The sequence below is a fragment of the Plecotus auritus genome (genome assembly GCF_963455305.1).
Source record: "Plecotus auritus genome assembly, chromosome: 1".
Classification (NCBI taxonomy): Eukaryota; Metazoa; Chordata; class Mammalia; order Chiroptera; family Vespertilionidae; genus Plecotus; species Plecotus auritus.
Genome location: NC_137770.1, coordinates 96505342 through 96532435, shown reverse-complemented (window position 1 = coordinate 96532435; position 27094 = coordinate 96505342). Strand labels below are relative to the sequence as shown.

At 41.7% G+C, this 27094-nt stretch overlaps 1 protein-coding gene and 1 pseudogene across 10 annotated transcripts in view; one reads left to right on the top strand and one right to left on the bottom strand.

The window, feature by feature from the left end:
* RALGAPA1 (Ral GTPase activating protein catalytic subunit alpha 1) overlaps window positions 1-27094 on the top strand; it is a 297067-nt gene that overhangs the window by 8370 nt on the left and 261603 nt on the right. The window lies entirely within an intron of this gene.
* On the bottom strand, window positions 25681-26491 carry LOC308252141 (small ribosomal subunit protein eS1-like; annotated as a pseudogene). The gene has a single exon. The product of its transcript is annotated as a small ribosomal subunit protein eS1-like (transcript).

The window sequence follows — 27094 nt, the reverse complement described above, 5'->3', positions numbered from 1 at the left end:
ATGAACATAGGGGTGCATACCTTCTTTCTTTTCCTTTCTTTTTTTAAAAAAATATATTTTGATTGATTTCATAGAGGAAGGGAGAGGGAGAGAAACATCAATGATGAGAGAGAATCATTGATTGGCTGCCTCCTGTGCCCCACACTGGGAACCCAACAGCAGGGATCTAACCAGACTAGGAATCAAAATGTGACTTCCTGGTTCATAGATTTATGCTCAACCACTGAGCCACGCCCTGCTGGCCATACCTTCTTTCTGATTGTTGTTTTGGGTTTCTTAGGGTATAATCCTAGAACTGAGATCACTTGGTCAAATGGCAGTTCCATATTTAATTTTTTGAGGAAACTCCATTCTGTTTTTCATAATGGCTATAGCAGTCTATACTACCATTTAAGGTTATTATTGATAGATACTTAATGATTGCCATTTTAGTTTTGTATGTCCATGTTTCTCTTTTTTACTTCTCATTACAGCAGTCCCTTTAGCATTTCTTGCACTGCTGGTTTGGTGGTGATAAATTCATTTAGCCTTTTTTTTTTTTTTTTAATTAATGAAGCTCTTTATTTTACCATCTATTTTGAATGATAGCCTACCTGGATATAGTAATCTTGGTTTCAGATCTTTGCTTTTCATTATCTAGAGTACTTCATGCCAGTCCCTCTGCCTGTTGAGTTTTTGATGAGAAATCAGGTGTCAGCCTTATGTGGGAATTCCTTTGTAGTTAACAGTTTGTTTTCCTCTTGCTGCCTTTAAGATTCTCTCTTTGTCTTACTTTTTGGCATTTTAATTAGGATGTGTCTGGGCATGGGCCTGTTTGGGTTCTTCTTGCTTGAGACTCTCTGTGCCTTTGTACTTGTGTGACTTTTTCTTTCATCAGGTTGGGGAAGTTTTCTGCCATTATTTATTCAAATGTTCTCTATCCCTTGCTCACTTACTTCTCCTCTGGTACACCTATTGTGTGACTATTGTTACATTTCATGTCCTACAGTTCCCTTAAGCTGTCCTCCTATTTTTAAATTGTTTTTCTTTTGGTTCTCTGATTGCGTTATTTTTTTCTATCATATCTTCTGATTCACTGATCCTTTCCTTGGCTTCCCCTAATCTGCTGTGTATTCCTTCCACTGTGTTCTTTATTAGTGCTATGTCCTTCTTCATAGTTACTATGTCTTTTTTCATGCTGTTGAGTGTCTTTGTCATCATTGTTCTGAACTTTACGTCTGATACATTTCTTATCTCCATTTCATTTATCTCTCCTTCTGGAGAATTCTCTTCTTTCATTTGGAGGTTGTTGTTGTTTTTTAAATTTCTTTTAAAATATATTGATTTCAGAGAGGAAGGGAGAGGGAGAGAGAGAGAGAAACATCAATGATGACAGAGAATCATTGATCAGCTGCCTTCTGCATGTCCCACAGTGGGAATGAGCCTGCAACCTGGGCATGTGCCCTTGACTGGAATCAAACCCGGGACCCTTTAGTTCGCAGGCCAGTGCTCTATCTACTGAGCCAAATCGGGTAAGGCATTTGGGGGTTGTTTTTTTTTCTCTCTCTTTATTTTGGCTGCCTTTTTGGGTTTGTGATTGTGTATAAGGTAGATCTGCTATGCCTCCAAATTTCTAGTGCAGGACAGTGTTAAATGCTGATTCTGACTAATTAGATCAGGCAAAGACTCAAAGCCTCCAGGTACTCCCTCTGCCTACAGACTGATAGGATTTGTCTTGAATAGCCCTCAAGTAGTTGTCCACAGTGTGGTAAGAATTTTTTTCAACAGGGTGGGGCAATTGCTTTTGTCTGGGGGGGGGGGCTAATTGTTTTCAGTCTCTTTTTTTTTTAACTTTACCAAAAATTTTTCTTATTTTTTATTGTGAAAAACTCAAAACACTTAAAATTGTTTAAAGAATAGAGCCACAATGTTTGACATTTCCCTTCTCTCCTCTCTCTCTCCACCCCACACAGACACAAACTGATGCATACACGTTTTCAAAATAAGTAGTCAATATGACATCATAATCCCTAAATACAGGCAGTCCTCGGGTTACGTTGAACTCAATGTACATTGTTTCGTGCTTACGTCGCCATCTCCCATTTATTTATAAAAAAATAAAGTTCCGTCATTTCGACATATGTACATATGAACTTCATGTTTTTTTATTTATTTACCACAAGTAAAGGTCAGGAATTGTTATCTTTCTTTAAAATTTTTTTTACTGTTTTACTTCATTACTGCTGTGTATGTGCTCCATGTGAGTGACGTAGGGGCTTATGTAGGTGGGTTCCGACTTCTAGTGGAAATCACACTAGGTTGCGGCGTAGGAACGGATCACCGACGTAACCCAAGGACCTACTGTACTTCAACATGAGTCTCTTAAGAATGGCAATTTCCTACATAACCACAGTGCCACTATCATACCTACAAAAGTAAAAAGCATTCTATAATCACAACTAATATACAAGAGAAACTTTTCCAACAGTCCCCTAAGAATTTCTATGCAGTTTCCCCCCGGATCTAATCAAGGTTTATAGATTCTAGAAAATCTACCACCTTAACTTCTGCTTGGTTTTGATTTATGACATTGCCTTTTGAAGAGTCCTGGGTAGGTGCCTTACAGAAAGTTGTACATTCTTTGTTTGCCTAATTGCTTTCTAATGGTGTCCTTTAACCTTTACTTTTAAGTCTGTATTTCCCTTAAAATGAAAGTTAGGCTTGGAGGCTTGATTAAATGTGAGTCAAACATTTTTTTGTGTGTGAGAATACTTCAGAGACATCTCATGAGGAGGTTCATATGTTGGCTCTTCCCAGTACTAATTACCTAAGGGTGATTGAGGACTTGGTTGGGAACGTGTCAGTCTCTTAATGGCCCTCAGAAACTCCACAAGGTGGGGAAAGGGGTTTTCTAATAGGGTGGACCAACCGTCTTCCCTCTTCACAAAAACCTGGATAGCAAAGGTCTGCCTGGGAATGATGTCCTCTGCAGCGTGAAGGAATCACTCAGCACAGGAAACCAGGGTGTCTGCCTTCTGAGCTTTAACCCAAGAGCCCCAACCCTGGCTTCTGCTCACATGGCTCCAGTCGTCCACCCTGCCTTCCCTCTGCCAGAACCCAAGATGAGTGACTGCACATGAAATTTTGTATGTTGGCCCTTTAAGAGGGTGTCTGCATATCCAGCTGTCTCCTTGTCAGACAGCAACCCTGCTGCTTTTCATAGCCATATGTTATGTGGGCACCTTTCTTAGTTCTGATGCTCTCTGCTGGGGGCCCCAGCTAGCGGTTTAGAGCTCAGAGTTCTCAGTGGTAAACCCCCTCAGCTGAGAGATCTCTCTGAAACTTCCGCTGCTGTCTGTGGGAGCTCAGGCAGCCCTTTTGCGCCTCCACCCTGCCTACCACTCTCCATGCAGTCTCCACTTTCCGTCCTTGGTTATCAGGGATCTCTCCAGCTAGTCTTCAGTTGATTATTCAGGATGGATTGGTTTCTTTGTTTATTATTGTATTTTAGTTGAATTTCCAGTTTGGTCCATAGAGCATGTCTGTGTAGCATCCCTTACTCCGTCAACATTTTTAATCCCCTGTAAGTGTTCTTTTTAAATTTTCTGAAAGTGTTCACATAGAGTTGGTATTATTTTTCCTTAAGTGTTTGTAATAATTCACCATTTTTTAGTTGGATTGTTTGTTATTTTGCTATAAAGTTGTATGAGTTCTTTATATATTGTGGACATTAACTCTGTATTAGATATATGATTTGCAAATATTTTCTCCTATTCAGTCGGTTGCCTTTTCATTTTGTTCATTTTTTTTTTTTTTTTTGCTGTGCTTTTAAAACTTCATGTAATCCCACTTGTTTGTTTATTGCTTTTGTTGCTTTGCTTTGGTTTTCAGATTTAAAAAAATCATCACCAAGACTAATGTCAAGAAGCTTGCTACCTATTTTCTTTTAGGAATTTTATGGTTTCAGGTCTTACATTCAAGTCTTTAATTCACTTTCAGTTAATTTTTGTATATGGTATAAGATAGGGGTCTAGTTTTTTTCTTTTGCTTGTGGATATCCAGTTTCCCCAACCCCATTTATTGATGAGACTGTCCTCTCTCTGTTGTGTATTCTTGCTCCTTTGTCATAAGTAGATTGGCCGTTAATGCATAGATTTTTGTCTGGGCTCTCTATTCTGTTCTATTTATACCAATTTGTTTATGCCAATATTATACTGCTTTGATTACTATAGTTTTGTAATATGGTTTGAATCAGAGAGTGTGATGCCTCTCCCTTCGTTCTTTCTCAAGATTGCATTGTTATTTGGGATCTTTTGTGGTTCCACGCAAATTTTGGAATTGTTTTTACCTATTTCTGTGAAAAATGCCATTGTTGAGAGTTTTTATTAGGAATGGATGTTGGATTTTGTGAAATGCTTTTTCTGTACCTATTGAGATGATCTTAGGATTTTTTATTTTTCATTTTGTTAATGTGTTAAATTGATTCATTTGTGGATTTTAAACCATCCTTGCATGCCTGGAATTAATGCCACCTAGTCATGGTTATGATCCTTTTAATGTATTGTTGACTTTGGTTGCTGACATTTTATTGAGAATTTTTACATCTGTGTTCTTCAGGGATATTGTAATTTTTTCTTGTAGTATCCTTGTTTGTCTTTTTTCATAGTAATGTGGATCTTGTAAAATGAGATTGAAAGTGTTCCCTCTCTTCTGTTATATGGAAGAATTTGAGAAGGATTGGTATGTATTCTTTTAAAAATTCACCAGTGAGTCCTGGCCATTGTCCCAAGCACTAAAAGGTGCTGGTTCCATTCTTGATAAGGGCACATGTCCGGGTTGTAGGCCAGATTCCCAGTACGGGCCTGCAGGAGGCAGCCAATTGATGTTACACTCTTACATTGATGTTCTCTCTCTCTTTCTCTCTCCTTTCCTGTCTCTCTAAAAAGCCTATCTAATAAAAGAGTAATATGCAAATTAACAATCACTCTGCTACACTCACAAGCTACGCCCACCAGCCAATCAGGAGAGAGTATGCAAATTAACCCAACCAAGATGGCTGTGGCTGTGGAGTGAGCAGGAGGCTTGGGTTTCCCCGGCAATGGAGGAAGCCAAGCTTTCTGCACACCCTGGCAGGCCCAGGCCTCCACTCAAGGCTATAAAGTTTCAATTATAGGAGATAAATAAATCCCAACAAAAATGGCGACAGCCACGGAGCTGGAGAGAGCAGGAGGCTTGAGTTGCCCCCGGCGATGGAGGAAGCCAAGCTTTCCGCAGCCCTGGCCTGCCTTGGCCTCTGCTTAAGATTACAAAGTTTCAATTATAGAAGATAAATAAATCCCAGATCCCAGGGCCTCCGCTTGGGTTGCCAGGGGCGTGGCCGGCCTGCAAACCACCACAGGCCCCTCTCCCAGACCACCCACGCCCCAAGAGAACCCCCACCCTGATCCGGGACACCCTTCAGGGCAAACCAGCCAGCCCCCACCTGTGCACCAGGCCTCTATCCTATCTAATAAAAGAGTAATATGCAAATTGACCATCATTCCAACACCCAAGATGGCTGCCCCTATGTGGTCAAAGATCCTGCTTCCATGTGGACACAAGATGGCCACCACAAGATCGCCAGCAGGGGAGGGCAGTTGGGAGGGACCAGGCCTGCAATGGAGGGCAGTTGTGGGTGATCAGGCCAGCAGGGGAGGGCAGTTGGGAGGGACCAGGCATGCAAGGGAGGACAGTTGTGGGCGATCAAGCCTGCAGGGGAGGGCAGTTGGGAGGGACCAGGCCGGCAGAGGAGGGAAGTTGGGGGCGACTGGTCCTGCAGGGAAGGGCAGTTGGGGGGGGGGGGGGACTCAGGCCTGCAGGGGAAAGCAGTTGGGGGTGACCAGGCCTGCAGGGGAGGGCACTTAGGGGTGACCAGGCCTGCAGGGGAGGGCAGTTAGGGGTGACCAGGCCTGCAGAGGAGGGCAGTTAGGGGCAATCAGGCTGGCAGGGGAGCAGTTAGGCATCAATCACGCTGTCAGGGATGTGGTTATGGGGTGATCAGGCTGGCAGGCAGAAGTGGTTAGGGGCAATGAGGAAGGCAGGCAGGCGAGCAGTTGGGAGCCAGCAGTCCTGGATTGTGAGAGGGATGTCTGACTGCCCGTTTAGGCCCGATTCTCCCGGTAGGATCAGGCCTAAACGGGCAGTCAGACATCCCTCGAGGGGTCCCATATTGGAGAGAGTGCAGGCTGGGCTGAGGGACATACACCCCCATGCATGAATTTCGTGCACCGGGCCTCTAGTCAATAAAATAAAAAGAAAAAAAATTCAGTGAAGTTATCTGGTCCTGGACTTTATTCTGTTGGAAGTTTTTTGGTCACTGATCCAATCTCCTTATTTGTAATTGTTCTGTTTCGATTCAGACCTATAAGTAGTTATAGAGATCTGAATAATGTACATTTAATGTCATATTGATTTAGGTTTGAGTCTGTGATTTTGCTCTGTGTTCTATTTGGCTTATCTGTTCTCAGTTTCCATTTTCCCCTCTGTCTTTTTTTTTTGCTTTCTTTTGTATTAGTTGAGTAAATTATGATTTTTTTATCTTCTTTGTTGGCTTACTAGGTATATTCTTTTGTTTTACATTTTATTGATTGCTATATGATTTATAATATGCATCTCTAATTTACCAGTGTCTACTACTAAGTGATATTATACTGCTTTTTATCCTGTATAATTAATAGGTAATATGCAAATTGACCATCACTCCAACACACAAGATGGCTGCCCCCATGTGGACACAAGATGGCCACCACAGGATGGCCAGCAGGGGAGGGCAGTTGGGAAGGACCAGGCCTGCAAGGGAGGGCAGTTGGGGGCGACTAGGCCTGCAGAGGAGGGCAGTTGGGGGTGACCAGGCTGGCAGGGGAGGGCAGTTAGGGGCAACCAGGCCTGCAGGGGAGGGCAGTTGGGGGGGACCAGGGCTGCAGGTGAGAGCAGTTGGGAGGGACAAGTCCTGTAGGGGAGGGCAGTTAGGGGCGACCAGGCTGGCAAGGGAGGGCAGTTAGGGGTGACTGGGAAAGCAGGGGAGGGCAGTTGGGGGGGACAAGGTCTGCAGGGGAGGGCAGTTGGGGGTGACCAGGCTGGCAGGGGAGGGCAGTTAGGGTTGACCAGGCCTGCAGGGGAGGGCAGTTGGGGGGGACCAGGGCTGCAGGTGAGAGCAGTTGGGAGGGACAAGTCCTGTAGGGGAGGGCAGTTAGGGGCGACCAGGCTGGCAAGGGAGGGCAGTTAGGGATGAATGGGAAAGCAGGGGGGGGCAGTTGGGGGGGACAAGGCCTGCAGGGGAGGACAGTTAGGGGTGACCAGGCCAGCAGGGGAGGGCAGTTAGGGTTGACCAGGCCGGCAGGGGAGGGCAGTTAGGGCAATTGGGCCGGCAGGGGAGGGCAGTTAGGGCAATTGGGCTGGCAGGGGAGGGCAGTTAGGGGTGACCAGGCCAGCAGGGGACGGCAGTTAGGGTTGATCAGGCCGGCAGGGGAGAGCAGTTAGGGGCAATGGGGCCAGCAGGGGAGCAGTTACACGTCGATCAGGCTGGCAGGCAGAAGCAGTTAGGGAGGGATCAGACAGGCAGGCAGGTGAGTGGTTGGGAGCCAGCAGTCCTAGATTGTGAGAGGGATGTCCGACTGCCCGTTTAGGCCTGATCCCGGTGGGACATCCCTCTATGGGTCCCACATTGGAGAGGGTGCAGGCTGGGCTGAGGGACACCCTCCTCATGCACTAATTTTATGTACCGAGCCTCTAGTATTGAATAAGAAATTTACAAGAGTGTACTTCCATTTCTCACCCCAGCTTTTATGCTTTTTCGGTCATACATTTTCTTATACATGTTGTAAAACCTACACTATTATATTTTGTTTAAATAAACAGTTATTTTTAAAAGACTTTAAAATAAGATAAAAGCATGTATTTATCTGTATAGCACTATATCCTGCATTCTTCATTTCATTGCAGAGACAGATATTTCCTTCCATCATTATCATTTTGTTTCTTTCTTAATGATTATCTTTATCCTTTGTTCTGTGATGATGATTTCGTGATGTATTCTTTATGATCCTGTTGGTGTGAAAAGTATTTTGCCTTCTTTTTTGAAAGATTTGCTTTGTTTACTATTCTGGATTGGTAGCTTTTTTCCTTGGTCCCTTAAAGATTTTACTCTGCTGTCTTTGTGCTAGTATTGTTTCTGATATAAATTGTGCTATCTTACTCTATGTTTATATCATTTTCATTTTCTGGCTACTTTTAAGATTTTTCTCTTCATTACCAGTTTTTAGCAATATGTGCTGGGTATAGTTTTAAAAATATTTTTTTGGGTGGGGTTCGTTGAGCTTATTAGATTGTGGGTGTATAGTTTTCATAAAGTTTGGGAAAATTTTAACCATTTCCCCCTTCTTAGTTCCCCCATCCCTTTTTGAAATTTATGAGTGCTTTAATAACTATAATATTAGATTAGATTATTAGAAAGTATTATTAGTAATTGGAAAGTCTCATAGCAGGAAAACAACTGACATTCTTTTATTTTATTTTTTTATTCTCTTTGTTTTATCTTGGATAGTTTCTATTTCTGTGTCTTCAAGTTCACTACTCTTTTCTTTTGCTACATGCAGTCAGCCAGTTTATTTTTCATCTCAGACATTATAGTTTTCATCTAGTTTATTTTGTATATGTTAAATTATATGTGTAAGTTATATTGTCCATATATCTTAATTATTGTTTCTACAGAATACCATTAAAGTAACAGTAGTTCTCTGTTCATTCTAACATCTGTCAAATCTGCATCAATTTCAATCAGCTGATTATTCTCTTCATCCTGGGTTGTTTTCTTGCTTCTTTGTATGTTGAGTAATCTCTGGATGGTTTGATATTGTGAATTTTACCTTAGTTACTAAGTATTTTTGTATTATTATACAGTCTGAGCTTTTTTGGGGGGGTGCTATTAAATTGCCTTGAAACAGTTTGATCATTTCAGGTCTTGTACACTTTGTTGAATGGGTCCATCTAGGGCTAATTACTATCTGTGTGAGTGTTAATACCTTTGTATATATTCTACCAAAATGCTCTGTAAATTATGAGGAAAATTTTTTATAGCCCAGCTCTTGGGAACAGGCACTGTTCTTGGTATTATGTAAGCATCTGGTACTTATTTTCTCAAATTCTTTCACGTAGTTCTCTCTCCTCTCTTGGAAAGTTTCCTTAAAAGGTGTTGTGATCATACTGGAAAGGGATTCTCCAGTTCCCTGGGTTCTCATTGTATGCAGCTTTCTCCTCTTTGATGCTCTGTTCTGTGAACTCTTAATTACCTTGGTCTTCTTGGACTCTCAGGCCATTTTCTCAATTCCTGGATACCACTGGCTCTGCCTGGATTTTCTTTCCTCACACCAAGGTTTGGAAATTCTTACGTAGGATAAGTCAAAGTGCATTTTGTTGGTTTGCTCTCTGTCACAAATTACTTTTAATGTCCACACCTTGAAACAAACAAACAAACAACCCCCCCCCCCAAAACCCTGAAACATAACAGGTTTCAAGACACTGGATATCAGATGCTGATAATAAGAGTTTCTCTTAAGTTAATGTGACTGAAAATTGACTTCATAGAAAGCAACTTGGTTCCCATTTTTTACTTATTTATATTTAGAGAAGAAATTTTTAATCAGTTGATTAGTGCAATATATCTGATATACCTCAAACCTGAGTATATTAACTTTTTACAATGAAAATTATATTCAAATATCTTAAATAAGAAATATGAAAGCTCATGTTCAGAAGGGATACGTGGTAATGTATAAGAGCAGAAGCAAATATTATATGCTCATTAAATAAGCAACTTAAAAGTGGTATAGATGAACTTGGAACCAGTATAGCTGGAAATCTGAAAATGCATGCATCATTGTAAACTGTAAATTGCCTATGAAGAGAAACTAACGTGGCATTTTATGTTTTAAGGATTTGATAATGCAAAATTAGTAATTTTATATGCATGACATTAAACCCTTTTGTATTTAATTTGTATATACCCTTTAATTTATAGTTTTTAATTTGAATATCACTCATTTGAAAAGTTAATTTGATTTGAAAAATTAATTTGACCTCTGAAATACTTTATCTTTGTTATTTTTAAAGAAGTGATTTACTGAGCAAGTTATGTACATAAACAATGTTACTGATTAATTTGCTTAGTAAAACAAGCTGTTTCAAATACTGCAAGTTATCTTTGCATTAACAGTTTTTTAAAATGATATTATTGCATCTAAAGGGTTTTATATGGCATATAGGACTGAATAAAATGTGAAATAGCACAGTTAGTGATAAGCAACTAAATACCTACTACTTAAAGAAAGGAAACATTATCAGATTTCAGAGATGAGCTGATTATAGCTGTAGGCATTAAATTTGGTTCTTAGATTTCCTAGCAGCTAAAGAGAAAATTGAAACATGTTGGGTTACACGTTTTCAATGTCTTAGTAAAGATAGCATGCTTTTTGTTGTTAAAACACTTTTTCTTGATTCTGATTCCCATCACAATTTGTGTTTATATGTATTCATATGTTATCTAATGTGTCTTCTTTTAGAAGCACTATTGTGATAGAAATAGACCTTGGAGGAAACAGAGAAATAGGTGATTAGTACGTTTGTTAGATCTATTCTTTCCAAAATGAAATGTCTACAACAATCTAAATGTGTGGTTTTTCCCCCTTCTATTTCTATAAATGGTATCACCAACCTCCAGGTTACTTTTTCATCTTTTACAACATTGATAGAAAAAGGTAAATGGATGTTAGGGTGTCCCACAGACACCTCAAACTCCAAGTATTCCAGTATAAATTTATCTTTGTCTACTACATTGTCCTCTTTAGCTTCTTGTTACCCCTCTCTGCTACTTTCCATTTCAGTAACATTGAACCAGAAATCACTTTCTGAGATGCCTATGCCTTTGCTAATAATATTACTGTACCATAATAGCTACTCTTTAGTCTTACACCTGAAAGCTTCTAATCTTCCTTCCCTACCAAGTAGGTATAGGGGTTTTTTTCTGCATTGTACATATTTACTTCTAGTGATTTGTCTATTTTATTATAATTAACTAGTGGCTCGGTGCACGAAATTCGTGCACATTAACAGGGAATTAATTAGAGGAAATATTTTAACATTGCTATTTGCCCTTTCTCTATAAAAGAAGTGTCAGAGATGAAAGAAAATTAGTAAAATGTATATGAAAATCTCCCTCCTGTCAGAATCTGGGGTGCACTGTGGGACCTAGAGTCAAGTCCCTGCCCACCACCCACACATGCTTTGAAAATGCAGGAGATCCAGACCCGGCTGGCCCCACCCCCATTGGGTGAGAACCAGACCCGGCCGGCCTCACCCCCGTCAAGCCTCTCCAGGCGGGGGGGTGCAGCCTCAGGTCCCCCTGCATGGCGCTGAGGCGGGGGGCGGGTACGGCTTGAGGTCCCCTGTCAAGCCCCATCGGGTATGCGCATGGCCTGAGGTCCCCCAGACTGGCGCTGGGGCAGAGGGGCGGGTGCGACCTGAGGTCCCCTGTCAAGCCCCGCCAGGCGGGGTCGCGGCCTGATGGCTCCTGTCAATCCCTGCTGGGCAGGGGGTGCAGTCTGAGGTCCCCCAGCCCAGCACTGGGGCAGGGGGGGTGCAGCCTGAGGACCTCCATCAAGCCCCGCCAGGCGGGGGGTGCGCCCTGAGGTCTCCTGGCCCAGTGCCGGCGCGGGGGACGTGGCCTGAGGTCCCTCGCCACGGCCAGGCCCCATGCAGCCTCAGGTCCCTCTGTTTGGTCGTGACGTTACAGTGTCCCGGCTAATTTGCATATTCCTCTATTATATAGATAGATTACTTAGTTTCATACCTTCCTGAGGGCAGGGGTGTATCTTTTTATCTTCATGTCGCTAGATTCAGCATAGTGCCTGGCATATAATACTCAGTAAACAGTATATAGTGCATGATGAATGAATATGTTAGGTATGAGGAGAGCAAAGTTGCTTTTTTAAAAAAATAATACATTTTATTGATTTTTTACAGAGGAAGGGAGAAGGATAGTTAGAAACATCGATGGGAGAGAAACATCAATCAGCTGCCTCCTGCACACCTCCCACTGGGGATGTGCCTGCAACCAAGGTACATGCCCTTGTCCGGAATAGAACCCAGGATCCTTCAGTCCGCAGGCCGACGCTCTATTCACTGAGCCAAACCGGTTACGGCACAAAGTTGCTTTTTTGAGAGCAATTTCCTTTCAGTTGGCAGTGGTAAAATAAAAAACATTTAAAGTTAGTGTTCTTATCAGAAATAAATGTTGGGTTGTCTTTAGTACCTGTGCAAATGAAATAAAACAAAATGGTTCAGAATCTAAAGTCAGCACTGTGTAAAATATAAAAACAAAAAAAAACCCCACACAGAACATTAACTGAAAAAGGTTTATAGCATTATGGCAGAGGTTATCATAATCTTTCTCATTATTGAAAGCAATCTTCATGATCCTTATATAACATCTAATTATTAGAAAAGTTATGTCCAATGATCCTAACAACATGTTTTTTTTTTTTTTTAACATGTTAGTTTTAAAGTATACACCCCTCACTCTTCATTTAACAGAATAAACTGACCTATAGATAGACATAGAGAAGAAGGTGATGTGAAGACAGAACAAAACACCAGGTTGGTGGCTCTTGTCACAGCAACCACAGGAAACTAATACAAATCTCTTGGTGATGTGGCCTTTTGCTTCTCTATATGATTTTGAGATTCAGTTTGTTCAGTTCAATGATAATAGTGTTAGGGTTTTTTTTAATTGGAATTTGTGGATTTAATTGAGAGGAGATTGACATCTGTAGAATATCCTTTTTATCCCAAGGAGACTTTATTTATTTAGGCTTTCCTTAATGTTTATAAATTAAAATTTTATGTTTTTCTCTAAGAAAGATTTGTACATTTTTTGGTAGTTCAGAAAAGTTACATTTAAAAAGGATGTTAAAAAATTAAAATAAAAAATAAAATAATAAAAATAAGTAAATAGAAAGGATATTAAGCCCGGCCGGCGTGCTCAGTGGTTGAGCATTGACCTATGAACCAGGAGATCACTATTCGATTCCCAGTCAAGGCACATGCCCGGGTTGCGGGCTCCATCTCCAGTAAGGGGTGTGCAGAAGGCAGCCAATCAGTGACATCATCGATGTTTCTATCCCATTCTCCCTCTCCCTTTTTTAAATCAATAATATATACATATACATATACATATATATATCTATCTCCTATATAATAAAAGGGTAATATGCAAATCAACCGAATGTGGAACGACCAGTCAATATGACGCGCACTGACCACCAGGGGACAGATGCTGAACACAGGAGCTGCCCTCTGTTGGTCAATGTGGCCCCACAAGGGGAGCACCACTCAGCCAGAAGCTGGGCTCACGGCTGGCGAGCGCAGCGGCAGTGGCGGGAGCCTTTCCCACCTCTGCAGCAGTTCTATTGACATTTCCCCCAAGGGCTCCCGGACTGCGAAAGGGTGCGGGCCAGGCTGAGGGACCCCCTCGACCCCCAAGTGCACAAATGTTGTGCACCAGGCCACTAGTGTGTGTGTGTGTGTGTGTGTGTGTGTGTGTGTGTGTGTGTGTGTATATATATATATATATATATATATATATATTTATATATAGTTTTTAAAAAGGGTGTTAAGACCCAGCCAGTGTGGCTCAGTAGTTGAGTGTTGACCTGTGAACCAGGAAGTCATGGTTTGATTCCATGTCTGGCACATGTCTCAGTTCAATCCCTAGTAGGCATGCAGGAGACGGCCAATCAGTGCTTCTTTCATCATTGATGCTCCTCTCTCTCTCCATCTCCCTTCCTCTCTCTGAAATCAGTAAAAATGTTTTTTTAACGGATGTTAAATTTAAAAAGGATGAGTCTGTTTCCTATAGAAGAAGCTCATGTGACTACTTCATTAAAAGGTGACTTAGATAAAGGTCAAGAAGAAAGAATGTCACTTGGATAAAAACACACAAATCAGTACTTTATATCTTATAACAGAATAAAATCTAAATAGTTCTAATTCTTCAGTATAAACTGGAAGGAAAAATAAGCATATTTTATTATTTATTTTAAATATGTTCTTACATATTTTTTGTTTTGTTTTGTGTTAATCCTCACCCGAAGATATTTTTCCATTGACTTTTTGTTTGTTTGCTTTTTTGTGTGTGTGTTTTTTGTTGTTCTTAATTCTCCCCCCGAGGATATTTTTCCATTGATTTTTAGAGAGAGTGTAAGGGGGAGAGAGAGACAGAGAAACTTCAATGTGAGAGAGACACATCTATTGGTTGCCTTCTGCACACATCCCAACCATGGCCTGGGAACCTGCAACCGAAATATGTGCCCTTGACCGGAATCAAACCTGGGAGCCTTCAGTCCAAGGGCCGACGCTCTATCCACTGAGCCAAACTGGCTAGGGCTCCTTTGACTTTTTCAGAGAGAGTGGAAAGGTGGGGGAGAGACAGAGAGAGAGAAACTGATGTGAGAGAGTTATATCAATTTGTTGCCTCCCATTCACACCCTGACAAGGCCTAGGGATCGAGCCTTGACCAAAATTGAACCCGGAACCCTTCAGTCTGCAGGCTAACACTCTAACCACTGAGCAAAACCAACTAGGGCTTTTCTTACTGATTTTAGAGAGAGAGAGAGAGGAAGGTAGAGGGAGATAAAGAAACATCCATCTGCTGCCTCCTGTATGGACTCAAACTGGGAATCAAACTCAGCTACTTTTTGGTGCACAGGGCAACGCTCAACCAACTGAACCACACTTACTAGGGCTGATATATTTTAAATGTTAGAATAGGTAAGGCTAGTCTTAGCATTTACATCAAACTTAGAAATTGTCACAGCAATGATTGATAAATTTGCGTATATAAAATATTTTAAATTTCTAATAGTACAACTCATCATTAACAGAGTCAAAAGACAAGAATTGCAAACTAAGAAACATTTGCAACATGTTTAAAATAGTTAATTATCTTAGTTTATGGACTTAAAAATTTACAAAATTTAGAAAAGATTATAAAGTTGTCAAAATTATCAACATCTAAAATGAACATGTATACCCTTTGAAACCACCATTTTTATTTCTTAGTATTCTGAGAATGTAAGTGGATAAGTTTGTAGGATCTGTGCACTGTTTTTTAGAATAGTGAAAAAATTTGAACCAATTTAAATACTCATTATTATGGATTGATTTCAGAATTTAAGTATATTCTTATAGCTGAGTATTATGATTCTAAGGATTTTTAAAATTCTAATAATAACTAAATAAATAGTTTGACTTTTTCACATGAACACAAAAGTGCATTTCAGATATGGTTTCATTTCTTCACTATCTTTGAGAAGTTTTTAAGGAGTGAACATTTTTATAGAAGCAGCTGTCATATATTGGTAATGATAGCTAATACTGTTGGCCACTTTTATTTGGCTGACTCTGGACCAAGCATTTTAAATGTATTACCTGACTTAATCCCTGCAACTTCCAGTGTGGTAAGAGTAATTAATCCCCAAGAAACTTGAGTATTAAATAGCTAGTAAGTAGGGAGGTATAGTGGAGAACATCAGAGTTTCTGGATTCTGATCTCAGCTGTTATTTATTTAATACTTATATAGATAATTTACCTATATATAAAATTAAAATAATATTACCTCAGATATTGTTGGAAGATTACATGAAAAAAATGCATTTGAAGCACAGAATTTATGGAAGAATTAAAAACGTTATTTGAATTTTAATTGGAACCTTAATGGTGATAAAATGAATCAGAGCTATTATGACCTTCAAAGTTGAGTAAAAATTTATTCATAAGAGATAAATTGAGTACAAATCCCTGACTGATTTTGATGATGGCCTAAATTCTGTACTTATTCTGTCTTTTAACTATTTTTAAAAAAAGGGTAAATTAGAAAATTATTTAAAGGTAACATTTTGGGAAAACAAAGGAGAATTGAATGAATCAAAGGAAATAAGAATTATTGCTGGTTTTTCTTTTCATTTTAAATATATATATTTTTTAATTTTAAATCTTTATTGTTGAGAGTGTTATAGATGTCCCTCTTTTCTCCCCTCATTGTCCACCTCCATCTGGTTCACACCCTGCCCCAGGCCTTCACCACCCTATTGTCTATGTCCATAGGTATTGCATATATGTTCTTTGGTTAATTTCTCCTCCTCCCCTTCCCTCTGAGATTTGTCAGTCTGTTCCATGTTTCCACGCCTCTGGTTCTATTTTATTCATCAGTTTATTCTGTTCATTAGATTCCTTATTTGTTTATTTTGAGATTCAGTTGTTGATAGATAAGTATATTTTGCCATTTTATTGTTCTTTTTTTTCTTCTTCCTCTTCTTAAAGAATACTTTTCAATATTTCATGTAATACTGGTGTGGTGGTGGTGAACTCCTTTAGCTTTTTCTTGTCTGAGAAGCTCTTTATCTGACCTTCAATTCTAAATAATAGCTTTGCTGCGTAGGGTAATCTTGGTTGTAGGTCCTTAATCATTACGTCGAATATTTCTTGCCACTCCCTTCTGGCCTGCAAAGTTTCTATTGAGAAATCAACTGACAGTCATATGGGTACTGCCTTATAGGTAAATAACTGCTTTTCTTTTGCTGCTTTTAAGATTCTCTCTTTGTCTTTAACCCTTGGCATTTTAATTACGGGCCTCTTTGGGTTCCTCTTGTTTGGGACTCCCTGTGCTTCCTGGACTTGTAAGTCTATTTCTTTCACCAGGTAGGGGAAGTTTTCTGTCATTTTTTTCAAATAGGTTTTCAGTATCTTGCTCTCTCTCTCCTCTTTTTGTCACCTCCATAATGCAAATGTTGATACTCTTAGAGTTGTTCCAGAGGCTCCTTACACTGTCTTCATTATTTTTTATTTTTTCTCTTCTGATTGGGTTGTTTTTTGCTTTCTCCTATTCCACATTGTTGATTTGATTCTCAGATTTTTCTACTCTGTTGTTGAATCCCTGAAAATTATTCTTTCTTTCAGTTAGTGTATGCTTAATTTCTGAATGGTCCTTTTTCATGTCTTTGATGTTCTAAGATCCTTGAAATTCTCACTAAGTCCCTTGAAGCTTTCATTAAGATCCTTAAGCATGCTTGTAACCATTGTTTTGAACTCTGTATCTAGTAGTTTGCTTGCTACAATTTCATTTAATTCTTTTTTTTTTCAGACTTCTATTCTTTCATTTGTGACATGTTTGTCTCCACATTTTGGCTGCTTCCCTGTTTTGTTTGTTTTTTATGTATTAGGTCGAGCTGCTCTGTCTCCTAGAATTGGTAGAGTGGCCTGGTGTAGTATGTGTCCTATTGGGCCCAGTGGTTCAGCCTCCCTATTCACCTGAGCTGGCACTCTAGGTGCGCCCCTGTGTGGGCTTTGTGCATAGTCTTGTTGTAGTTGAACCTTAATTGCTATTGGTGTCCCTGGGTGGAATTGACCTCCAGGCCAATTGACTGTGAGGACCAGCTGTGACTATAGTGGAAGAGCTGTTGTGCAGGAGACACCCTCTTTGGACCAGGACTTGCTTCAGTGGGATTTGGTGCTCACTGAATCTGGCCCTTGAGTGTATCACTTTTGAATGTGTAGAGTTGTAATCTGGTATGGTCTGAAGTTGTACACTGAGTGCACTGGCTTTAGCCTCCTGGCAGATGCATAGTCAGCCACTGCCTGGGGCCACTTGGCAGGAGCTATAGAGCAGTCTGCAGATAGCTGCTACTTGTGTTAGGCTTGAAAGTGCCCAGTAGAGGCCAAGCTGTGAAGCAAGGGAGGCTGCTGCTAGTGCTGGGTCTTGGGCCTCTTACTCAGAGGTATGGGGCACACTGATGCCAGCTGCTGCTTGTTTGAGAGATTTTAGGAAATTCTGAAGCCTGAGCCAGGACAGGCCATTTATATGGAAAAGTTGCTGCAAACATTTTGGGTGGGGCTGCAAATTGGATGGAGTGGGGTCTCAGGGAATCACCATGGAGGAGTGAACAGTGTGAACCAGGTTGATGGAGACTTAGATATGGCACCTGCCATGGGGGAGGTCTCAGCATAGGAACAGTGAACCTTGAGCACCCCTGTCTTGGAGAAAGCCACCTCAGAGTTCTTGCCCTGATGCCAGACAATCCAGTTCCTCTCGGTATGTTCCTGGATTCCCTCAAATTGCTGTCCCAGCACTGGAAATCTGAGGAAGTAAGTACGAGTAAGTCCATGTGCTGGCCCTTTATGAGCATCCTCCATTTAAATCAGCCACAATTTCTGCTGTTTTCTACAGTCTGAAATTACAGGGGGACTTCTCTTCCTAGCAGTGGAAGTTTGGGCTGAGGGCTCTGATGTGAGGCTGGGACCCCTTGGTCCTCTCGGGGGGCCTCCGGAGCCAAAATATCCCTCCAGGTTAAAAAAGCTACATGTGGGTGTGGGGCCAGCCTGTTCTGCACCTCCGCCCCTCCTAACAGTCACAGTGTTCTTTCTTCTTTAATTCTCTAGTTGTAGGACTTCCATTTAGTAACATTTCATGCAATTCTGAACGATAGTTCTTCTGTATTTTAGTTCTTTTTTTAAAAAAAATAAATCTTTATTGTTCAGATTATTACACTTGTTCCTCTTTTTTCTCCCCATAGGTCCCCTCCACCTGGTTCCCACCCCACCCTCTTCCCTTACCCCTCCCCCCACTGTCCTCATCCATAGGTGTATGATTTTTGTCCAGTCTCTTCTCAGACCCCCCCATACCCCTTTCCCCCCGAGGATTGTCAGTCCATTTCCTTTCTATGCCCCTGATTCTATTATATTCACCAGTTTATTCTGTTCATCAGATTTTTTTATTCACTTGATTTTTAGATTCACTTGTTGATAGATATGTATTTGTTGTTCATAATTTTTATCTTTACCTTTTTCTTCTTCTTCCTCTTCTTAAAGAATACCTTTCAGCATTTCATATAATACTGGTTTGGCGGTGATGAACTCCTTCAGCTTTTTCTTATCTGTGAAGCTCTTTATCTGCCCTTCAATTCTGAATGATAGCTTTGCTGGGTAGAGTAATCTTGGTTGTAGGTTCTTGCTATTCATCACTTTGAATATTTCTTGCCACTCCCTTCTGGCCTGCATAGTTTCTGTTGAGAAATCAGCTGACAATTGTATGGGTACTCCCTTGTAGGTAACTAACTGTTTTTCTCTTGCTGCTTTTAATATTTTCTCTTTGTCTTTTGCTCTTGGCATTTTAATTATGATGTGTCTTGGTGTAGTCCTCCTTGGATTCCTTTTGTTTGGGGTTCTGTGTGCTTCCTGAACTTGTAAGTCTATTTCTTTCACCAGGTGGGGGGAATTTTCTGTCATTATTTCTTCAAATAGGTTTTCAGTATCTTGCTCTCTCTCTTCTTCTGGCACCCCCATAATTCGGATGTTGGTATGCTTGAGGTTGTGCCAGAGGCTCCTTACACTATCTTCATATTTTTTGATTCTTTTTCTTATTCATTTACTTATTCTTTTTTATTTATTTATTTTTTTCTTTTTGCTTTTTCAGTTGGGTGTTTTTTGCTTCTTTGTATTTCAAATCTTTGACTTGATTCTTGGGATCTGCTGTTGGATCTCTGTATATTATTCTTTATTTCAGTCAGTGTATGCTTAATTTCTAATTGGTCCCTTTTGATATCCTCAAGGGTCTTACTAAATTTATTGGCGGTTTCTAGAATTTCTTGGAAAACCTTATAACCATCGTTTTGAACTCTATATCCTCCATATCTTTCATTTGTGACCTTTCTTTGTCTCCGCATTTTGGCTGCTTCCCTGTGTTGATAGAGTGGCTTTGTTTGCTAGGTGTCCTATAAGGCCCAGTGGCTCAGCCTCCCCAGTTACCTGGGGTGGACACTCTTGGTGCACCCCTTGATTGTTGTTGGTATCACTGGGAGGAATTGACCTCCAGGCCAATTGGCTGGGAGGATTAGCTGTATCCAGGATGGGAGAACTTCTGTGCTGGAGACACCCTTATGGGGCAGGACTTGCTTCAGTGGGGCTTTGTTGCTTAGTGAGTCTGCCCCCTGAGTGTGTCCCTTATGGATCTGCAGAGTTGTAATCTGGATGGTCTTACTCTGACCCCTGGGTACACTGGCTCTTGGATCTCCAAGGAGGTGCTAATTTAGCCTCTGCCTGAGGCCACCCAGCAGGAGCTACAGAGAGATCTGCAGATTCCTCTTCTTTGTTTGGGTTTTGGAGGTGCCCAGATGAGGCCCAGCTGTGAAGCAATGCAAGCTGCTGTGGGGCCTTGGGCCTTCTTTTGGATGTTCTGGGTCTCTCTGACTCAGCTGCAGTTTGTTAGGTAATTTTAGATTTCAAAGGACCAGGCCATTCATATACAAAAGCCTCTGCACACAGCTTGGGTGGGGCGGGGTCTCAGGGCGTAGCAAACAGCAATGGCTTCCCATCAACCCTGCCCTATGAGGCCCCGGGTCTCAGTGTCCCTCGGTAATCGCTGCAGGCACCTCTGAGAGAAAGCTGCCCTCGAGTTCCGCCCAATGCCAGATAGTCCAGTTTCTCCCCGTATGAATCTGGGTCCCCAGAATCTCACCCGGAACTGGAGTTCAGAGCAGTTGGGAGCTTGTGTCTCCCTCCCGATTGAGAAAGACAATCGTGTGCTCAGTTGCCAGCCCTTTCCGCACTCTCGTCTCCGTACCTCTGCACTTTACTTCCGCAGCTCCTCTGAGTCTCAGTGTGCTTTCCTCTTCCCTTCTAGTTGTAGAATTTCCACTCAGCCAGCCTTCCTGTGGTTCTGGATGATGTCCATTTTGTCTTTTAGTTGTAGTTTTGAAGTGGTTGTCTGAGGCAGCAAGTTCAGGTGTGTGTTTACCTATGCCGCCATCTTGGTTTCTCCTAGTTGTTCTTTTAATGTGGTTGTGGGAATCTGTGATTACCTGCATTTACCTAGGCCATCATCTTGGTTTTCTCCCCTCAGGGTTTTTTCAGGGTGGAGATTTTAGGAAAGGTCCCATTGGAAGGACTATTAGAATATTTATCAGCTTTCCAGATGTGTCCTTTCAGGGTCTTGGCCTCTACTGATTGGACCTTACCATGGGTGGGAGTCATTAGTCAATTCAGTTGGTCTTGATGTAAGCCCTGGCATCCCTTGTCTGGTTTTGCTGCTTTTCTGGGCTTGGAGCTGAAACACAACTGAGGTCTAGAAGTTATCTCTGGTTGATAATGCTTAAGGGAATGGTCATGCAGGGGCCTGCATGGGAGTCCAATGAAGCCACTCTTCCTCCCCTTGTTTCTCCTCTAAGGGGTCTACCACATGACTAGGTATATACCAGCAGAGGAAAGGTCAAGGGAGCCTCCAAACGCATTACTAGCAATATGAAATGTCAGAGGGTCTAAACCACAGTGTCTGTGATATGCTAAAGGAGGATAGGTTACTCTGGGGGTGAGGTCCTTGTTTTCCCAGTTTTGCTCATTGCTAGGCACCGGGGACTTTTCCCATCGGTGATCTTCTGTACCTGGTCCATTGTCCTGCTCTACTCATGTCTGTCTAACTGCCTACCACAGTTAAAATAAAAATCTATTACTCATGTTTCAGCTCTATTTAAGGAATTTTGTTAGCTTGGCTAGGGTGACTTAATTGTATTTCTTCAGTCTTTCCTCAATCACAATATCACAGATAGTAAGTGGTTCCCAAAACTTGTTGCCATTATCTACATTATCTATATAAAAAGCTAATATGCTAAGTGTCCATCTGACTGGTAGCTATGACATGCACTGACCATCAGGGGGCAGACGCTCAATGCATGAGCTGTCGAGCTGCAGTGACTTGGCAGTGGTGTTTCTTGGGTGACACGCCTAAAAACCAGAGAGGAGGGAGCCCGATTCCTCTTGGAGCAGCAAAATTCCACCTTCAGCCATGGGTTATGTTGATGCTGGGGCACTGTTGGCCCCGGATCTGGTTTACTGTACACTTGCATTTGCATTCCACACCCTATATGACAGCAATGTTGCAGAGTGCCCTTTCTCACTCCAGGACCCCTTGGGGGATGTTGGAGAGCCGGTTTTTGGCCTGATTCCCGCAGGCCAGGCCGAGGGACCCCACCTGCCAGAGGGATCCCGCTCACTCCACAGATGCTCTTCGAGCCATGGCACCACCCCACATGCAGCCAACCAGGGAGGAACCACAGGAGGTTGGCTCCAGGGTGTGTCCAGTCCCGCCCCACCAGCCTACCTTCTAACTAATTTCCTTTCAATATGCACAAATCCTTGCACCGTGTCACTAGTTTTATTTTTTATTTATTTATTTATTTTTAAAATATATTTTATTGATTTTTACAGGGATAGAGAGTTAGAAACATCGATGAGAGGGAAACATTGATCAGCTGCCTCCTGCACATCCCCCACTGGGGATGTGCCCGCAACCAAGGTACATGCCCTTGACCAGAATCGAACCTCGGACCCTTCAGTCTGCAGGCAGACACTCTATCCACTGAGCCAAACCGGTTAGGGCCCATGTCACTAGTTTTAAATCAGTAGCTTCAAAGTTTCCAGTCATCTGTGCTTTTTCATCAGTTGTCCTTAGAGCTTTCTAGAGGCAAATTGGTTATTACTATAAGCCACTTATTTTAGACATGCTATTTCTTGTGAAATGTTTTTAAGAAAAATTATTATTTATCTTTAAAAATCTGAAAATGGTGGATCTGAACAATTATTTAAATAATGATATAGAGTGCTTTGCTAGGTTTGGGGCAACTGCAAAAGAGTAAAGGAGTTAATGAAGTAAAAGAAACATGTCAAATATGAAACTTGCTTTTAGTATATATTGCAAAATGATCATCACACTAAATCTAGTTAACATCTATATTAATAAAAGGGTAATATGCAAATTGGTCAAAACGCCCTCACTGTAACAACCAAACAGCAGGCTGTGTGGGGCGACCAGGCTGGCAGAGGGGGGCAGTGAGGGTTGACCAGGCTGGCAGGGGGGGATGTTGGGGGCAACCAGGCTGGCAGGGGGGTAAGTGAGGGGTGACCAAGCCAGTGGGGGGGCAGGTGGGGGCAACCAGGCTGGGCGGGGGGGCAGTTAGGGGTAACCAGGATGGCAGAGGGGGGCATTTGCGGGCAACCAGGCCAGCAGGGGCGGCAGTGAGGGTCGACCAGGCTGTCGGAGGGGGCAGTTGGGGGCGACCAGGGCAGTAGGGGGGGCAGTTGGTGGAGACCAGGCCGGCAGGGGGGGACAGTGAGGGGCGACCAGGTGGCAGAGGGGGGCAGTGAGGGGTAACCAGGCCAGCGGGGGGGGGGCAGTTGTGGGTGACCAGGCCAGTGAGGGTGGGGCAGTTGGGCACCACCAGGCCAGGAGGCAGTTGGGGGCGACCAGGCCGGCAGGGGGGCCAGTGAGGGGCAACCAGGCCGGCGGGGGTGTCTGTTTGGGGTGAGCAGGCCAGCAGGAGGGGCAGTTAGGGGCAACTAGGCCAGCGTGGGGGCAGTTGGGGGCGACCAGGCCAGCAGAGGAGGGCAGTTAGGGGCCATCAGGCTGGCAGAGGGGGGCATTTGGGGGCGACCAGGTCAGCGGGGGGCCGTCTGTTAGGAGCCAGTGGTCCCGGATTGTGAGAGTGTGATGTTGAACTGCCGGTTTAGGCCCGAATCCCGGGATCGGTCCTAAACTGGCAGTTGGACATCCCTCAAGTGGTCCCGGATTAGAGAGGGTGCAGGCTGGGCCTCTAGTGTCATCATAGTGTAATTGCAAAGTTTATTTCTTGTGGTGAGAACTTTTAAGATCTAACCTTGGAAACTTTCAAACACACAATACAGTATTAACTATAGTCACAACATTGTAGATTATATCCCCAATACTTACTTTATAATCAGAGGTTTATCTGTTTTCCCCCCCAAGATTGTTTTGATTATTCTTGGTTCCTTTCATTTTACTATGAATTTTAGGATCAGCTTCTCAATTTCTGCAAAAAGCCACTTATGATTTTGATAGAAGTTACATTGAATCTTTAGATATATTTAGAAGAGTACTGCTATATTAATATTATATCTTGTTCAAGAACACAGAATGTGTTTTAGATTATTTAGGTCTTGTTTTCATTGTACAGATACTACATTTTTGTTAAATTCATTCCCAATTATTTTATTGTTTATATGCTATTTTAAGTAGAGTTGTTTTCTTAACTTCACTTCTGTATTATTCATTGCCAGTGGATAGAAATACAGTTGATTTTGTGTATACATCTTGTATTCTGAAGCCTAGCTGAACTTGTTTATTAGCTCTTACAGATTTCCTAATGTAGATTTTTAAATATATAAGAACTAGAGGCCCGGTGCACGGATTTGAGCACCGGTGGGGTCCCTTGGCCTGGCCTGCGGGGATCGTGTTGAAACTGGCTCTTCAACATGCCCCGAGGGGCCTGGATTTCAAAAGGGCATTTCTCGGGTGATGCACACCGAAATCGGGCTCCCTCTTCTGTGGTTCCAGGTGGGTCACCCGAGAACCATAGCTGCCAACTCACCGCCGCTCAGCAGCTCCAGCATTGAGCGTCTGCCCCCTGGTGGTCAGTGCACGTCATAGCTACTGGTTGGAGCATCTGTCCCCTGTTGGTCATTGCACGTCATAGCTACTAGTTGGATGGTTGAACGATCGCTTAGGCTTTTATATATATATATATAGATGTCATTTGTGAATAATGATGTGATACGTCTTACTTTACAATCTGTATGGTTTTTATTTCTTTTTTATGCCTAATGTCTTTGACTAGAACTTCTAGTACAATATTGAATGAAAAGTGTCAAAGAGGAACATCCTTATCTTGTTCATGGTTTTAGGAATAGAGCTTTCAGTCTTTGACAAGTCTGTATGAAGTAACCTGTGGGTATTTCATAGATGCCCTTTATCAGATTGAGAAACTAACTTTCTGTTCCTAAATTCTTAAGTGTCTTTATGATGAAAGGATGTTGGATTTTGTCAAGTGGATTTTCTGTGTCTGTTGACCAGATCATGTGAGTTTTTACCTTTATATTAATGAAGTGCCTTGTATTTATTGATTTAAAAAATATGTTTTATTGATTTTAGGGAGAGGGAGTGAGAAAAACATCAGTGTGAAAGAAACTGATCAGCTGCCTCTTGCATGCCCCATACTGGGGATTGATAATTGCTCAGATCCACCATTTTCAGATTTTTAAAGAAAGATGAATAATAATTTTTCTTGAAAACATTGTACATGAAATGACATGTTAAAGTGGCAGGTGGCCTGACCAGGAATTGAACCTGCAACCTTTTGGTGCACAGGACGATGCTCAACCAACTGAGCCACACCAACCAGGGCTGCACTGATTGATTTTTGTACTTTGACCTGACCTTGCATTTTGAAATAAATCCCATTTGGTCATGATGTTTTAATACTATTTATATATTGCCATATTCAGTTTCCTAGTATTTCGTTGAAGATTTTTGTGTCTGCATTCATAAGGGATATTGGCCCATGGTTGTCTTTCCTCGTAATGTCTTTGTCTGATTTTAAATGAGTTTGAAAGTGTTCTCTCTATTTTTTGGAAGACCTGGTAGAACTCACCTATGAAGTCAGGGTGGGTTTTTATTTAAGGTCAGTTTTCTTTATTACTGATTCAGCCTTTTTACTTTTTTTTTTTTACAAGTATGTTTTTTTTATTTGTCACCATTAAATGTCTGAATTTTAAACAGATTCTTGGACCGGAGGCTCATATCCATCAGCTCGTTCAACTTTAGCTCCTGTCTCATCCCCAGTAGCTTTTCCAGAACTGCTACCTTCACCATGAAGCTCCATGAGTTTTCCCAGTTCAAACTTGGGCTTCTTCAGCATTTTGACTTTTCTAACAAAGACATGATGGAGCGAATAAATAGATTGGCAAGCCTTTTCTATGTCTTTTCCAATGCTGTCTGGAATCAATTTATTGACCACTTCTTTCAAGTCATTTGTCTGCACCTCTCGGGTCATGATTTTCATCATTTTCTTCTGGATTTGGCAAACCTGCTGATGCTGAGCATAAGAGATCTTCCGAATCTGATTGTTGCGTTTTTTAATAAAACCAACACAGAAGAGACGAAGCAAATAACCATCGGTAGTCTTGACATTGACATGAGCTTCAATCATGGTCTGCCACTTCTTGACCATAGAGCACATTTTGTCATGGGTAAGATCCATGCCATGGAAATTAGTCAGGCCAGTTTTTGCCCTGAACATCCTCAGTAATTAGCTTGAATTTTCTAAATGCAACTTCATCATTCTGCATATCAGCTAGGCTCACTTCAGAAACACGACTCTTGAGACCATCAGATGCAATTTTGGTTCCTTGAGTTCTCGTAACCAGTGTTTTTCCAATATTTCTTATATTGAACATAGCTGGTGCTTTCACATCATACCAATCTTTCTTAGAACATGGATCAACCACTTTCTTCTTGGCTCCCTCTTTGTCGCCTTTCGTAAGGCGCTTATTCTTGCCCACCGCCATGGTGCTGCTCAGAAAGCCAAAAGCCAGTCTTTTTACTTTTTAAAAATCTGCTCATATTCCTTTAGTCAATTTTATGTCTTTCTAAGAATATGTCAATTCCATATAGGTCTTTTAATTTGCTAGCATGCAGTTGCTCATAGTATTCCCTTATAACATTTATTTCTATAACATTGATAGTAATAATTCTCTTTTTCAGTTCAGATTAGTAATTTGAATCTTCCCTCTTTTTATCTTGGACAGTTTAGCCAAAGGTTTGTGAATTTTTTTGATCTTTTTAGAGAACCAATTTTTATTTCATTGAATTTTTAAATAATGTTTTCTCTTGTACGTGTTACTGTATTCTAATCTTTATTATTTTTTTCTTCTGCATGCTTTAGCACTATGAGTATGCTTTCGCTCTTTGCTTTTTAGTTTCTTTTGTTTTTTTAAATCCTTACCTGAGGGTATGTTTTTAGTGATTTTGGAGAGAGGGGCAGGGAGAGAGGGAAGGAGGGAGGGAGGAAGGGGAAGAGAGAGAAAAAGAGAGAGAGACAAACATCAATTAGTTGCCTTCCATTCGCCCTTTGACAGGGGATCTAACCTGCAACCTATGTATATGCCCTGCTTAGTATTCGAATC